Raw genomic sequence first — 17,942 nt, 5'->3', positions numbered from 1 at the left:
GCTGAGGTGGCTCAGTTAGAGAGAGAGAGGTCCCCATCTGAGCAACAAAGAGGTACTCAGGGGGAGACACTGAGGCACAATTATATGCAAGTTTAGCCTCTCCTTTGCAGTAACAAGCTTCATAAGGGCAAGTCCCATGGTAGAGGGCTCACCACATCAAACCACCTGTCCTAATGTTTGTGACAACATCAACATCAGTCCAGGTGAGGAAGCCCAACACTTCTGCACTTTCCCCCATTTCCTCAGGGAGTCTGTAAATATATTTTTATTCTCTGCCCAAATTACTTTGGGATGCATCACTATTTCACTGTAACCTATAGTAACTTACTATATCTCACTTCCTATTCAAAGTTCCATGTAGTTGTGGTGATTGGACAAACCGACTGTAGAGTTATACTGTTTAGAAAATATAGATCCTGAACCAAATAGACATCTCTTCCCTTGGGCTCACATGGAAGTTGAAGTTTTAAAATACAGTCAGTTTCAACCTTTACCCTTTGGCCTGGTTTGCCCTGGTCTTAACCAGATCTGCTTCATTTATATCACTAATTGAAGTCTGGGCCATTTTTCAGCTTTTTTTTTCCCCACAGTTGCTGTATGCACTAATACTGAGATTCATAACTGCCAAGCTCTAGCTCTGAGTTTCAGGTGTCACAGAGATACCCATTGTTCCAGAGATCAGTCAGGTTATACACTAAGGGATCAACATCTCAAAGTTTGGAGATAACCATTACAATTCAGGAATAGAGTTGAATGCTGAAAGAGCTTACAATTTAGGGACCATTGCAATAATCATTTCCCTGTTAGGCTCTGTTCTAAAATTCAATTCTGAGTTTACACATTGTAGTTAGACCGTATTGGTGAGGCATTATAGTGTTTGTCTTTGTTTCTGGTGTACTTCACTCAAATGCTGTGTACAGGATGCATTCACCTCATTGCATGTCTCACAGCTTCACTCCTTGTGGTTGCTCAATATTCCATTGTATACATACACCACAGCTCACCATTCTGTTCCTCAGTCTACGTACCCTTAGGCCACCTCCACCCATTGCAAATCATGAATACTGCCTCCATGAACACCAGTGTGCAAATGTCCATTGATGTCTCTTCTTTCAGATCTTCCAATGACATGCCCCATAATGAGGGTGCAGGACCTTATGTTCCCCACATAATTAGCTTTTTGTAGAAATACCACACTGACCTTTGGAAAGGCTACACCATTCTACCTGCTCATCAACAGTATATAAGTATGTCCCTCTCACCATGCTTTCTCCAACACTTTTGCTCCTATATATAATTTTTCACACAATTTTATAGAGTTATATTCATATACCATACATTTATCCACAGTGCACAGTCGTTCATGGTATCATCATAAAGTTGTAAATTTATCACCACAATCAATACTTGAACATATTGATTACTACAAAAAATTGTTGCTTTTTTAGCAAATAATAAAAAAGATGATAAAAAGAAAAATAACATGTCATACAATACAATATAATAGTAAGGACAGAAAACAACACCACTACCAAGAATCCCATATCCCTCCCCTATATCTCCCTCACATACACACTTAGCATTAGTATATTGCCTTTGTTACATTTAATGGAAGCATATTACAATGTTACTGTTGACCATAGACTCCAGTTTGCTTTGATTATGTTTTTCCCAAATACCATCCCTTTTTCAACACTCTGCATGATTGATATTCATTTGCTCTCCCACATGCAAAAGCATTTTTATATTTGTACATTTAGTAGCAGTCATTGGCCACTCCAGTTTTTGACAAGTTATACAGTCCCAGTCTTTATCATCTGTCTTTATGTCTGGTGTCATACATTCTCCTCTCCCACCTCTTTCAGCTTTACTCAGACATCTTTACTCGGTCTACTTACAATACTGTGCTGCCATCACACAGTGTTATGCTATCTATTTCTGGATCTATACAATCAATCCTGCTAAACATTCTGTAGTCCTTCAGCATCAAATACCTGATCTCTACCCTCTTTCTATCTCCTGGTAACCTGTGTTGTCAGCTTTTAACTCCCAAAATTTGTTCATCAATATTTGTTCATATTAGTGAGACCATGCAGAATCTCTCCTTTTGTTTCTGTCTAACTTCACTCAACATAATGTCCTCAAGGTTCATCAATGTTATTATGTGATCCATGTCTTTGTTCTGTCCTACAGCTGCATAATATCCCATCATGTGTATAAAAGACCACAGTTTATTTATCCACTCATCCATCGAAGGACATTTGGTCTGTTTCTGTGTCTTGGCAATTGTGAATAATGCTGAAATAAACATCGGTTCACAAATGTCCATTTTTGTCCTAGGTTTCCATTCCTCTGAGTATATACCTAACAATGGAATAGCTGGGTCATATGGAAAATCTATACTTTGCTTCCTGAGGAACCTCCACACTGTCTTCCAGAATGATTGCACCATTCTACATTCCCACCAGCAATGAATAATTGTGCCTCTTTCTCAATATCCTCTCCAGCACTTGTAATTTTCTTTTTTTTTTTTTTTTTTTGGATAATAGCCATTCTGGTAGGTGTGAGATGATATCTCACTGTGGTTTCAATTTGCATTTCTCTGACAGCCAGTGAAGTTGAGCATATTTTCATGTTTTTGAGCCATTTGTATTTCCTCTTCAGAAAAGGGTCTGTCCATGTCTTTTGCCCATCCTTAACTGGATGATTTGTCTTTCTGTTACTGACTTGTAGGATTCCTTTATATACATGGGATATTAAACCTTTATCTGATATGTGGTTTCCAAATATCATCTCCCATTGTGTAGGTTGCCTTTTTACTTTTCTGATAAAGTCCAATGTACAAAAGTGTTTAATTTTGATGAAATCCCATTTGTCTCTTTGTTCTTTGGTTGCTCACACCTTGGGTGTGAGGTCTAGGAAATCACCTTCTATCACAAGATCTTTAAGATATGGCCCTACATTTTCTTGTAAGAGTCTTATGGTCTTCATGTGAATGTTTAGGTCTTTTATCTATTTTGAGTTACTTTTTTATAAGGTGTGAGATAGGCATCCTCTTTCATTCTTTTAGAAATGGATATCCAGTTCTCCAAACACCATTTATTGAAGAGGCTGCTCTGTCCCAGTTGCTTTGGCTTGACTGCCTTATCAAAGATCAATTGTCCATAGATGTGAGGGTCTACTTCTGAACACTCAATCCAATTCCATTGGTTGGTATCTCTGTTCTTATGCCAGTACCATGATGTTTTGAGCACTGTAGCTTTGTAATATGTTTCAATGTCAGGTAGTGTGAGACCTCCCACTTTGTTCCTCTTTCTCAAGATATTTTTGGCTATTCAGGGCACCTTGGCCTTCTAAATACATTTGGTTATTGGTTTTTCTATTTCTGTAAAGTAAGTTGTTGGGATTTGAATTGGTATTGCATTGAATCTATAAATCAGTTTAAGTAAAATTGCTATCTTAACTATATTTAATCTTCAAATCCATGAACATGGTATGTTCTTCCATTTTTTCAGGTCTTGTTCAATTTCTTTTAGCAGTTTCTTATAGTTTTCTATGTAAAGGTCTTTTGTGTCCTTGGTTAAATTTATTCCTAAATACTTGATTCTTTTGGTTGCTATTGTAAATGGGATTTTTTTCTTGATTTCCTCCTCTTGTTGTACATTACTTGTGTATAGGAACACTACAGATTTTTGCCTGTTGATCTTGTAGCCTTCTACTTTACTGTATTCATTGACTAGTTCTAGTAGCTTTGCTGTAGATTTTTCTGGATTTCCTACATATAGAATCATGTCATCTGCAAATAGTGAAAGTTTTACTTCTTCCTCTCCAATTTGGATGCCTTTTATTTCTTTTTCTTGCCTAATTGCTCTAGCTAGAACTTCCAGCACAATGTTGAATAACAATGATGATAGTGGGCATCCCTGTCTTGTTCCTGATCTTAGAGGGAAAGCTTTCATTCTCTCCCCATTGAGTATGATGCTAGCTGTGGGTGTTTCATATATCACCTTTATCATATTGAAAATTTTCCCTTCTGTTTATTCCTAAATACTTGATTCTTTTGGTTGCTGTTGTAAATATAGTTTTTTCTCAATTTTCTCCTTTTGTTGCACATTACTTGTGTCTAAGAACACCACAGATTTTTGCATGTTCATCTTGTAGTCTGCCACTTTGCTGTATTCATTGACTAGTTCTGATAGCTTTGCTGTAGCCTTTTCTGGACTTTCTACATATAGAATCATGTCATCTGCAAATAGTGAAAGTTTTACTTCTTCCTCTCCAATTTGGATGACTTTTATTTCTTTTTCTTGCCTAGTTGCTCTAGCTAGAACTTCCAGCAAAATGTTGAATAACAATGGTGACAGTGGGCATCCCTGTCTTGTTCCTGTTCTTAGAGGGAAAGCTTTCATTCTCTCCCCATTGAGTATGATGAGTATGATGCTAGCTGTGGGTGTTTCATAGATCACCTTTATCATATTGAAAATTTTCCCTTCTGTTCCTATCCTATCAGGATAGAATGTTGAATTTTGTCAAATGCCTTTTCTGCATCAATTGAAATGATCATGTGGTTCTCTGCTTTGATTTATTGATGTGGTGCATTACGTTAATTGATTTTCTTGTGTTGAACCAGCCTTGCATACTTGGAATAAATCCCACCTGGTCATAGTGTATAATTCTTTTAATGTGCTGCTGCGTTTGATTTGTGAGTATTCTGTTGAGGATTTTTGCATCTATATTCATTAAAGAGATTAGTGTATAATTTTCTTATTTTGTAGTATCTTTGTCTGATTTTGGTATTAGGGTGATGTTGGCTTCATAGAATGAGTTAGGTAGCTTTCCCTCTTCTTCAATTTTTTTGAAGAGTTTGAGTAGAATTGGTACTAATTCTTTCTTGAATGTTTCGTAGAATTCACATGTGACGCCATCTGGTCCTGGGCTTTTCTTTTATGGGAGTTTTTTTTTTTATTAGAGAAGTTGTAGATTTACGGAAATACCATGCAGAATATACAGAATTCCCATATTAATTTTTTTTTAATTAGAGAAGTTGTGGGATTACAGAAAAATAAGGCCAAAAATACAGGATTCCCATATGCCACTTATTATTAAGACTTCCCATATTTTTAATTTTTGAAAATGGCATAATTAAATATACCATCAAGTTTTATTATTTGGTAACCTGCTTTCTCTAAATTACCAGGGACAGAACTAAGAAGTAAAAAACCTTAAAGCAACTTTGGTCTTAAACAGTATGTCAACATTGTTCATTTCCAAAAATAAGGGCCAATTTTTTTAAAGAATTATCTGTTTATGCCCAGAGAAAGTTCTTAACATTTTCTTATTCATCTGGCTTGAATGATTATCTTCTCCTTATCACCACTCATTTTATCATCTATTCAGACATTCATTTTCACTAAACAAATATGTTCAAACCCTTTGGTATTATAGTAAGCATCTCTTTCACAACCAGTCTTATCTGTGTAACATCATTCATCCTCTGTGGAGAATGGCCTCGACCTACTTCATCCATTGCTTAAGTTCCTCATTTTCCTTTTGTTGCTTCATGCAAGCTGAACCTTTGGATTTTTTTCTTTAGACTCCTCTTTTCTTTCTGCCTCAGACACCTTCAATTTCTGCCTCCTCTGGATAAGATGCAGAAAAATCAAATGTTGAATAGCTAATGTATTTATATATTTATTCATTTCAGTATGCACACACATGCTAGATATACAGAAATAAATGACAGTCCCTGTGCCAGTTTGGGTATATTATGTCCCCTAAAAAGCCATGTTCTTTGATGCAATCTTGTGGGGGTAGATTTATTAGTCTTTGGTTAGAGTGGAGACTTTTGATTGAGTGTTTCCATGGAGAGGTGACTCACCCAACTGTGGATACTTTTTTTTTTTTTTTTGGTGTAGTTGGCTTCTCAGCCTTTTTATTTATTTTTATTTTATTTTCCATTTGCTATTTTTTTCATTTTTAAAATTCGTTTTATTGAGATATATTCACATACCATGCAGTCATACAAAACAAAGCATACATTCAATTGTTTACACTACCATACATAGTTGTGCATTCATCACCAAAATTAATTTTTGCCATTTTCATTACCCCACACACAAAAATAATAAGAATAAAAATTAAAGTGAAAAAGAACAATTAAAGTAAAAAAGAACACTGGGTGCCTTTTTGTTTTTTGTTTTTTGTTTTTTGTTTTTTTTTTTCCTTCCCTTATGTTTCTACTCATCCATCCATAAAGTAGGACAAAGGGGTGTGTGGTCCATATGGCTTTCTTTGGGAACTTTTTGATAACTTAATCTCTTTACTTTTGATTGGTTTGTTGAGGTCATCTATTTCTTCTTGATGGCTGTTTATGCTTTTCTAGGAAGTTGTCCATTTTGTCTAAGTTGTCCAGTTTATTAGCACATAGTTTCTCATAATATCTTCTCATTATCTCCTTAATTTCTGCATGGTCAGTAGTTAAGTTTCCTTTCCCATTTCTGATTTCATTTATTTGCACCCTCTCTCTCTCTCTCTTTTTTTTTTTGTTAGCCTAGCCAGTGGTCCATCAATTTTACTGATTTTCTCAAAGAACCAACTTCTGGTTTTGTTGATTCTCTCTATTGTTTTCCTGTTCTCAATTGCATTTATTTCTGCTCTAGTGTTTGTTGTTTCTGCCCTTTGGTTTGCTTTGGGGTTAGTTTGCTGTTCTTTCTCTAATTCCTCCAGGTGAACAGTTAATTCTTCAGTTTTTCCTCTCTCATCTCTTTTAATATAGGCATTTAGGGCAATAAATTTCCCTCTCAACACTGACTTTGCTGCATCCCATAAGTTTTGATATATTGTGTTTTCATTGTCATTTGCCTCGAGGTATTTACTAATTTCTCTTGTAATTTCTTCCTTTACCCACTGGTTTTCTAAGAGTGTGTTGTTTAGCCTCCATATGTTTGTGAATTTTATGACCTTCTGCCTTTCATTTATTTCCAACTTCATTCCACTATGGTCTGAGAGAGTGTTTTGTATAATATCAATATTTTTAAATTTGTTGAGACTTGCTTTGTCACCCAACATGTGATCTATCCAAGAGAATGTTCCATGAGCACATGATAAATAAGTGTATCCTGCTGTTGTTGAATGTAGTGTTCTATAAATGTCAAAGCTAGTTCATTTATCATACAATTCAACATCTCTGTTTCTTTAGTGATCCTCTGTCTAGATGTTCTATCCACTGAGGAAAGTGGTGTATTGAAATTCTCCAACTATTATTGTAGAGGTGTCTATTTCTCCTTTCAGTGATCTCAGTGTTTGCCTCATGAATTTTGGGGCATTCTGGCTTGGTGCATAAATATTTATGATTGTCATGTTTTCTTGTTGAATTGATACTTTTATTAATATATAGTGTCCTTCTTTGTCTCTTTTAATTGTTTTACTTTTGAAGTCTAATTTGTCTGATATTAATATAGCTACTCCCACTTTTTTTCTGGTTGTTGTTTGCGTGAAATATCTTTTTCCAACCTTCCACTTTCAGTCTATTTTTGTCCTTGTGTCTAAAGTGAGTTTCTTGTAGACAGCATATAGATGGGCCCTGTTTTTTAATCCATTCTGTCAGCCTGTGTCTTTTTATTGGGGAGCTTAATCCATTTACACTTAGTGTTATTAGTGTATGGGCAGTACTTTCTTCTACCATTTTGTCTTTTGCAATTTATATGTCATATCTTATTTTTGCCTCTCTCTCCTTTTACCTTTCCTGATAATCTTCATTTCTGCACTCTTCTCCAACCCTCTCTCCTGTCTCTTCCTATTAGCCTGCAGCTCTCCCTTTAGTATTTCTTGTAGCACTGATCTCTTATTCACAAACTCTCTCAGTGTCTGTTTGTCTGAAAATATTTTAATCTCTCCCTCATTTTTGAAGGACAGTTTTGTCAGATATAGAATTCTTGGTTGACAGTTTTTCTCTTTCACTATCTTAAATATATCATGCCACTGTCTTCTTGCCTTCATGGTTTCTGCAGAGAAATCTGTATATAGTCTTACTGAGCATCCTTTGTATGTGATGGATTGCTTTTCTCTTGTGGCTTTCAGAATTCTCTCTTTGTCTTTGACATTGGACAATCTGATCAGTAAGTGTCTTGGAGTAGGACTATTGGGATATATTCTGTTTGGAGTAAACTGTACTTCTTGAATCTGTAATTTTCTTTCATAAGTGTTGGGAAATTTTCAGTAAATGTTTCTATTATTCTTTCTGCTCCTTTTCCCCTCTCTTCTCCTTCTGGGATACCCATAACACGTATATTTGTGTGTTTCATGTTGTCACTCAGCTCCTCAAGACCCTACTCATATTTTTCCATTTTTTCACCATCTGTTCTTTTGTATGAATTCAAATGTCTTGTCTTCCAGTTCACTGATCCTTTCTTCTGCCTGTTCAAATCTACTGTTGTGTCCCTCCATTGTGTTTTTCATCTCCTCCATTGTGGCTTTAATTCCCATGAGTTCTGCCATTTGTTTTTTCAAGTTTATGAATTCTTCTTTTTGGTCATCCAGTGTCTTCTTTATATCCTTCATCTATTTTGCTTTATCTTCCTTCAGTTCATTGAATTGGCTTAGCATTAGTTGCCTCAACTCTTGTATCTTGGTTGAACTATTAGTTTGTTCCTTTGGCTTGTCCATATTTCCATGTTTCCTAGTATGGCTTGTTATCTTAAGTTGTCTAGGCATCTGATTTTCTTGATTAGTTTATTCTGGAGCTTGTTTTCTATCTTTTACCTAGGGGTTTCTTGTTGGTTGGCTTTGTTCTCTGATCTCTGTTGTTCAGTTCAACTTATTCTAGACCTTTAACTTAGCTTCTATTTAGTTGATTAGAATTTTTCACCTCTTGTTTTTTCTGTTTCTTGACCTGCTTCTATGTAGCTTTTTGTGAGAGGGTCTCCTCAGATATGGTCAACCCAGTCAGATTTTTCCAGTCTAGAGGGGCCCAGGTCTCATGGAGAATGTTTCAACTTTTCCTGAGAATGAGACCCTCCTACAAGCCTCAAGAATCAGTGCTTTTCCTCTCCTGTCCAGCAGTTGGCACTTGCCAGCCCACAGCTCCCCCACCAGCATAAGGAGGTATGGAGCCTTTAGTTCTCCTGGTGACTCTGATCCTGTTGGTGGCATGGCTGGCTGAAGCCAGAATCTGAATTCCATCCCCTGGGGTCTGAGTTCCCAGAAGGAGGACTGCCAGTTGAGCTGGACCTCCCTCCACTCTCCCAATCCTAGGAACTCCAGTTGTCTCTCAGGGGCACTTTTCTCTTCTCCCTTCTCTTTGTGGCATCTCCAGCTAGATTCCTTGGTCAGCCTGAGTTGCCAATTAAAGATGGGGGTGGAGACCTTCTTCGGAAGTGAATCTGGAATTCAAAGGCATTCTGGGTACTCTGTCTCTCCACAACCCTAGCCTAGTCTGTCCACTTGGGCTTTAATATTTGCTGTGATCTCAGCTTTTCCTCCAATTCCAAGCTTGTGTCTGATGTTTGACTGGTTACTGGAGACCCTCACTGTTTCATATAGTTCTTGAGTAATTGCCAGCTGCTCTAAAGAAGAGATGAAATACTGCACCTTGCCACTCTGCCATCTTGCCCCACCCCCCTCTTTCTTCCTTTTTAAAGTATGCATTTAGAGCTATAAATTTCCCCCTCATACCACAATTGCTGCATCCCATAAGTTTCGATATGTTGATCTCTTGTTTTCATTTATCTCTAGACAATTAGTAATTTCTCTAACAATTTCTTCTTTATCCCACTTACTGTTAAGAGGTGTGTTTTTTAACCTCCAGATATGTATGAATTGATTGTTATTGACTTCTAATTGTATTCCATTGTTGTCTGAGAATATTTTTGAATAATTTCAATCTTTTTAAATTTACTGAGGTGTGTTTAATGCTCCAGCATGTGCTCTATCCAGGAGAAAGTTCCATGAGCCCCAGAGAAGAATTTGTATTCTGGTGATTTCAGATGTAATGCTCTATATATGTCTGTTAAGTCAAACTCATTTATCACATTGTTTAGGCTTTCAATTTCGTTATTGGTCCTCTCTCTGATCTATCTATTGGGAGAATGATGTATTTAAATCTCCCCAAATTATTGTGGAAACATATATTTCTTCCTTCAGCTTTGCCAATGTTTGTCTCATGTACTTTGGGGCACCTTGATTGGGTGCAGAGACATTTATGATTGTTAATTCTCTTGTGGAATTGTCCTTTTTATTAGTATATAGTGTTCTTCTTTGTCTCTTATGACATCCTCATGTTTAAAGTCTATTTTATCTGAGATTAATATTGTTACTCCTGCTTTCTTTTGGCTGTAGCTTGCATGGAATAGTTTTCCATCCTTTCACTTTCAATTTCTTTGTGTCTCTGGGTCTAAGATGAGTCTCTTGAAAGCAACATATTGATGATTCATATTTTTTAATGCATTCTGCCAATCTATGTCTTGTAATTGGGGAATTTAATTCTTTCACATTTGATATTATTACTGTGAAGGCAGTTCTTGAATTAGCCGTCATATCCTTTGGTTTTTATTTGTCAGATCTATTTTTTCCCTCTCTCTCATTTCCTTTAGTGTACCCTTACTAAAAGTGTTTAGTTCTGTACCCTTCTGCAGACCTTTCTTTTCTTTCTTTTTTTCTCAGCTGTTAGGTCTCTCTTTAGTATTTCTTGTACAGCAGGTCTCTTGTTAGCAAATTCTTTCAGCCTTTGCTTGTCTGTGAAGATTTTAAGCTCTCCCTCAAATTTGAAGGGGAGCTTTGCTGGATAACAATCCCCAGTTGGCAGTTTTTCTGTTTCAGAATTTTAAATATGTCATACTACTGCCTTCTTGCCTCCATAGAGGCTGCTGTATAGTCACTACTTAGTCTTATGCTGTTTCCCTTGTATCTGGTGAATCACTTCTTTCTTACTGCTTTCAGAACTTGCTCCTTCTCTTCAGCATTTGACAATCTGTTCAGAATATGTCTTGGAGTTGGTTTATTTGGATTTATTCTATTTGAAGTTCCTTGTGCATCTACGATTTGTGTATTTATGTCATTTAGCAGGGTTTGGATGTTTTCCCCAACAATGTCTTTGAATACTATTCCTAGTTGTTTACCCTTCTCTTCCTCTTCTGGAACACCAGTATTCTTATATTTGTGAACTTCATGTTGTCCTTCATTTCCTTGAAATCCATTTTAGTTTTTTTTTTCCACCATTCATTCTTTTGTGCTTTCACTTTCCAAACAACTTTTTTTGAGTTTTCTTATTCGTTCCTCTACTTCTTCCAATCTGATGTTATGTGTTTCAAGAATCTTTTTAAATTGATCAAGTTTCTTTTATTTCCATAAGATCCACTATTTTTTTAGTCTTACAAATTCTTCTTTATACTGTCTAAGGGTCTTCTTGATGTCCTTTCTATCCTGAGCCATAGTATTGGTGATTGTGATTACTTCTTTGATTAATTTCTGCAAGTTCTGAGTCTCCTCTGGTTTTTTGATATTGACATTTGAGTTATCCATATTTTCTGGTTTCTCCATATGAATATAGAAGTCCCTGACCAGCCACTGGAACCCTGGAATGGTTATTCTGGAGCACTTTCTGTCTTTTATCTAGCACTTTTTGTGGAGGACAATTTTCTCTGTCTCTCCTAATCTGTCATCTTGGATCCTTTCTGTTGCTTTTTATTGTTTCAATTGCCCTGCTGAAAATTTCAAGCTTGCTTGTTATTTCCTTTAACAAAATATGCATAGGTGTTTTATAATCTGCATTTCATAATATCAGTATTTATTATTAGACTCCCATGGGTCTTTTGATATTGTCTTGTTTCTTCTGATTATAGTTTATGGGGTTTGTTACATCTTGTTCTAGTTTATGGGTTCTAGCTTTCTTGTGTGTGTTGTTATCTGTGTGTGTGTTCTGGACACTCAATACATTTTGTAGAAATAACTCAAGGCCTAGAATGATGCTCTCTTTCCCCACAGATGATTTTAGATAGCTTTTGTCAGTGCCTGGGGACACTAGCAAATCAGCAAGTTCAAATCTTGTAATTTTCTTTGCCTCAAATTCAGATTGCAATTTTTTTGGAGGAATAGTTTCTTTCTGGCTTGCCTTTGTACATAGAGTTTAAACCTTTGGGTTCTTGGTTCAAATCCCTAGAAAATAAATCAGGCCTCCACCTTTTGCAGATCCCCTACTTTGAATTTTGTCTGCCTAATCTCAGGAGGTCATTACAAGCTCACCTCGTTTCTTCATCTACCTCTTCCAGATCTTGAAACATTAATTTAAATTGATGGTATTTGTTATTTTCTCATACAGGGAGGTAATATTTCCAAGGGGAATTTTTGTAGTTGCAATATTCTAGGAGTTTTATCCAACTGTGCTTCATATATGAGATGGACTGGATTTTTTTCAGAAAGTACAGCAGATGCTTTATAGATTAGTTAGTGTCACCACTTTGTACAAAATATTGTCTGTGTGGGTAAGGGTGAGAAGGAACCTTAAAAGACCTATATATAAAAATATATATATTTTAAGTGTAACATGTCTAAAATGATTTATTCATGACAGAAAAGTAAAAAAGCACCTACTAATAGTAATTGAAGATATTCTATTTGTTGAGTATCTGTGCTATGTGAGCACTTTGTAAAGTATGTTAATCTTTATTATAGATAATAGCAATACATATTTAATTGTATTCTTATATCTCAAAAACAATTAGTTTTATGCCTCTGTTTGTGTTTCTGAGTTTTGACATGTAGAGGTAGAGGCAGAGAAGGCCCAGACATGGCTCCAGCTATGGTAGGCTCAGTTAGGGATTCCAGGACATCTATAAAGGATAAGATGAGGTCATTGGTAACATGTTGAAGGTAGTGGGGAGTTGATACCAGAGAGGAGAGGGGTACTGAAATGAGGATTAACTAAAGTATTAACAGCTAGAACAGTTGGGGTCCTAATCTAAGGATACAAAAAGTGAACAACCCAACCCCTGCTCCCAAATATTTTACAATCTACAAGTGAAATAAGCAGGAACTAACTTCAGAATACTAACATCCAGGACAACTCAGGCATTGATACTTGAAAATGTACACAAGCCTTAGCTAACACAGGTTTCTGCTAACTCCTTGCAGTTTGAAGTGTTAATCCATTAGTTGCCTGATCATTGGGAGGTCTGAAAGAGAGCCAAGGAGAAGAGCTGGGATGGTAGGAAGTCCTAGGAAGGTGGGGGCTTAGGACACTGCATATTTACCAATCTGTTTGGACATATTTCAACAATCTAACAACTAGTAGAGTTATACTGGGGATTATCCAGACCTCAAGACTAGAAATACAAAGAATGACAATACATAATAGAGGTTTATATATCATAAAGTGAGCTAAAAAAGATGGGAGTATTGAGCTTTCCCTAAGGTTAGGCTTCATGGAGGAAATAACACTTCAGGTGGATCTTGAAGCAGGAATACATGCATAACATGTAGATAGTGGAATAAGAATATTCCAGAAAGATGAAATGAATAGTGTGTTTATGTATGGTATGAAATGGTGTGAAGCTTAGGAAACCTCTAATTGCTCTGTTTAAATGGAGAGTAGGCTGCAAGGAAGTAAGTGACTGACAATGATATTAGAGAAGTATGTAAGGAAATTGATCTGCCCAAAGTCACATGTCAAGTAAATGGAAGAGTGATTATTTAAAATCTAGGTCTCTCTAGCTCTGGAGATAATATTTTCCCCACTATACTTGTGTTTTTTGATGTTTCTTTTTTGAGTTAGAACACTTTTTCAAATGTAATCTTATGTAGAATGTATATAAAATATAAGATTGAATGTGTTTTGGTTGAAACAGAAGCTGTGATTCTGTGTTAGGGAGCTCTTCAGGTATCTCTTTGGTGAAATCCATTGCTCTAACTGAAATCCATTCCCTTCTTCCCCTACACTGCATGAACGATGTGAATCCAGAGGAGAGAGTGACTAGTTCATTTGGGAGAAATCAGAGGAAGATTCATAAGGGAGACGACATTTGAGCTGGGCCTTGAATGAGAAACAGACATTCATAAGGCAAAGAAGAGAGGAATTGGGGCTGCCGAAGAGAGGGGAGAGGAGGTAGGAAATGATTCTAAAAGAGTAATTTGGGCCTATTCTTTGCTAAGGAACTTGAGCATTAACATATGAGGAATAGGGAGTCATTTATAGATTTTCAGCAGGAGAATGGTGAGCAAATTTGAACTTTAGATATATGTTTCTGACATTAGTGTGTAGAGTGGAATGGGAAAACATAGAGACCATAAGAATGTAGGTGATTTAGGAGGTAATTGTTTCAAAAAGAGATGAGGTGGGTCTGAATTTATGCCTCTTGTGATTATGAGTTCCCCTTCTGACTGGAGGGAAGATAATGGAAGTGTCTCAGTATTAATTGATCATTCAGTATTCAGGTCTGGACAGTCTAATTCTCAATAAAATAGATCACATCATGGGGTTTCTCACAGGGAAAAATTAAACTTTGATTTGAGATTTTGTGTAATAATTTGGCAGTCCATTCCTGGTTGCTTTTGGTGGTATTATTCATAAACTTTATAAAAAGCTCCCCATTGTATTGTGATATTTTCCTTTGCTTTGTAACGAGTTTCTTAGAAAACAATTCAGCAAAACAATAGAGGGGTCTATGATTCACATCCTTATTGTTTTTCTCAAGAGTGTTCCACAGAATTAGTAGATATAATATACACAGCTTCCTGTGTGCTGAAGTATACTTTAGGCTTGTTTATCCCATAAATCAAAAAATGTATCTGAAGGACAGTGAGAAAATACATTTTAACATATTATTTAATTAATATTTTATGTAAATAAAACAATCTAATATGTATTATGATATATTTCTCATGTTATTTTCTTTGAAGTCCATTTTAATTATTGTTATTTCAGTCTATTACATATCTTATATTGTCTGAATGCTGTAATTCGTTAAATATTTATGCTTATAATTACTTTTAGAGTTTACAGGTTTTTATTAACGACAAAGAGAAAAAAATATCAAGTGTGAAATTTTCCTTGCTTTGCTGAATAATTTGGTTTAACAATATTCAGCCACAGAGACTTTTGTAGCAGACATGATACCATGGGTTGGTCCTCTCTTCCAAATTGAATTATAGAGAAACAGAATGAATTTAAATATTTGCTAGTAGGGTTGATTTGGTGGGAATCATTTCACTTTTAAGCTCATCTGTTCAAGTTAGTCTTACGTGAATGAAACATATGGCAGTGTGAAAATGAAAACAAAAGGAGCTTCTAGTAAATAGCTTAAAATTGTGCTATTTGCATCCTGTGGTGCAAGGTTTGACTTCCCTACATACAGCCTTTGACCTGAAGATAATGGTGCTATTTCTTACCTCCCCACATTCCTCTACTCCATTTTTATCTATTTGGGATTGGACTGAGACTATCTACTTATCATGTCTTATTTCTTGCATTTTTCCCTTTAATACAAAATGTCCCACTTTTGAAGCCCCTTTCTCTTGGGGGATTAGATTTTTGCATGTCTCATTTGCATGGGCATGATACTCATGTCATCAGTTGACTGGCTTATCTTTATGCTTTTGAGAGTGTAGAAAACTGGGAATGTAGACTTTCCATCTTCTCCCACCTTTCCCTTTTTTCCCTCCTCACTTATGCTTTTGTCTTTTTCTCCATTTTCCTTTCTTTGACATTTCTGTTCTCCTTAGTTCAGAAAAGCAGAAGGGTGGTGATGAAGTGAAGAGAGCAATGTGGAACTTGACACATCCAGTTTCATTTTTCCACTCTGATCCCTACTCTGTATGAAACCAACACAAGTAGCTGAGATGTGAAAATGCACAATTAAACTTATTTTCTATAAATTAGTGGTGTGTTGGAGCTGGGTCTTAATGGCTCACAGTAACTGATTGTTAAATTTTCAAGAATTATTTGAGAAGGATGTTAAAAAGGTCATTGTTAAAAATTAAGTTATATAAAATTTACAATTAAATAAATTGTAATCAAAAATAAGGTAATAAGTATCCAAACTCATCACTTCTTAATTGTTTTCAGCACTTATGATTATGTATGCTCTTGACAGTATTTATGTTTATTGTACCTGCATAGTAGGAATACTATATAATTGTGTGCCACTGTGCATCTCTTCTTAACTATGCCTCCAGTGGTATCACACTGGTTTAAAATTGGCCATAATAGGAGTACTTGCACTTGCAGAAATTGGAAAGTGCTAAAAATTAGGCTTTGATTTATTGTTTTGTTGATTATTTAACCTAGGAATAGAGAAATTAAAGCCCATGGAACACACTTGCCTTTCATCAGTTTTTGTCAGTAAATCTTTACTGGAACATAGCCATGCTCATTTGATTACATCATCAAAGATTGCCTTCTTGCTCTAAAGGCAGACCTGAATAGTTACAACAGAAACTGTATGGCATTCAAAACCCCTAATATTTATTATCTGGTCTTGCAGAAAAACTTTGTCCACTTCTGGTCTAAAGTTAAGAAAATGTTAACAACACTGACTAAACTTACAAGTGTAACATGTCTGTAGTCATTACATTGTGACCAGCAAAAAAATGAACAATTCTTTCAATATTTAAAAACTGTTATTCAACTCAATAAAGATGTACTTCAAGTCACTGATGAATGATGAATTTCTGACATATGTCTGTAATTTCACTTTTGTCTTACTTGTTAACATGAATAAAAAAGAGCATCTAATATTCATGCAAGAACTACACTTGCTCACCAGTCACAAACTTTGGCCAGGTATACAAAAGTTTGGAAAAATCAATCAAAGCAGTCTCTGAGAATCAATTGGCTATGTGACATTTGCAATAAAGACTCTTGAGTATGTCTTAGTTTCCAGGTTTCTATGACAAATGCCATACAATCAGTTGGCTTAACAACAGGAATTTATGGCTGGCTCACAGGTTTGCTTCCTTCAAAGTCAGTATCATTCTGATTAGCTGGCAATGTTTGGGTTCCTTGGTTTTCCCATAATATGGTGATTTCTCTTTTTTTTCTAGGTTCCCACTGACTTCCTGCTTCCTGCTCCTCCCCATAGATTTCTTTTTATAAGGCCTCCACTAATAGGATTCAGACGTATCTGATTAAGTTGGCCAAACCTTAAGTAAAAATAACGTTTTCAAATGCTCCTATGTATAAGGGGTTCACACCCACAGGAATGGGATTAAGATAAGTTTTTTTTTATTTCTGTGGTACATAATTCAACCCACAATAGTGTGCTTTATTTTTATTTGTAAATTGCATGTAATTTACATCAGAAAAAAATAATTAATGTGTATATATACATATACACATTCACATATGTATGTGTAAGTATAAGTATATTTGGATACATGAGCATACAATTTTTTGGAGAGCTGGTTGGTAAACATTTACCAGCACTACATAGGATATTAAACAGAACATATTGGTTGTATTGAGGAAAAATGCAAATAAAGGTATAAATTAATACCACATTTATTTGGACTACTGTTGAATAAAGCTGGATGATAAACCCTGAAGGCAGGAATCTTTTATGTCTTTGATTTCTTACAATCCCTAGCACAAAACTTAACACAATGTTGCCACTCATCTGTGAATTATAAATAATGATTCTTATCTGAAAGGTAGCTTTTAACTTATTTCCATATAAAATTCATTTCCAAATATTTTCTCTCTCTTTTTTTATTAGAGAAGTAGTGACTTTACAAAACAACCATATATAAAATACAGGATTCCCGTATACTACCCCAACACCAACACCTGGCATAGGGTGGAACATTTGCTACTATTACTGATAGCACTTTTTAAAAATAAATTGTACTTCTTTTTAAACAGTAGTTATGATTGTTACAATTGAAAGATTATTAAAATAGTTCTATCTATTGTCCATTATTTACATTGGGGTTTTTCCCCATAAATCACCCTATTA

The sequence above is a fragment of the Choloepus didactylus genome, chromosome X (genome assembly GCF_015220235.1).
Source record: "Choloepus didactylus isolate mChoDid1 chromosome X, mChoDid1.pri, whole genome shotgun sequence".
Taxonomy (NCBI): domain Eukaryota; kingdom Metazoa; phylum Chordata; class Mammalia; order Pilosa; family Megalonychidae; genus Choloepus; species Choloepus didactylus.
The sequence above is the reverse complement of the archived record's forward strand: the minus strand, read 5'-3'. Positions refer to the sequence as shown.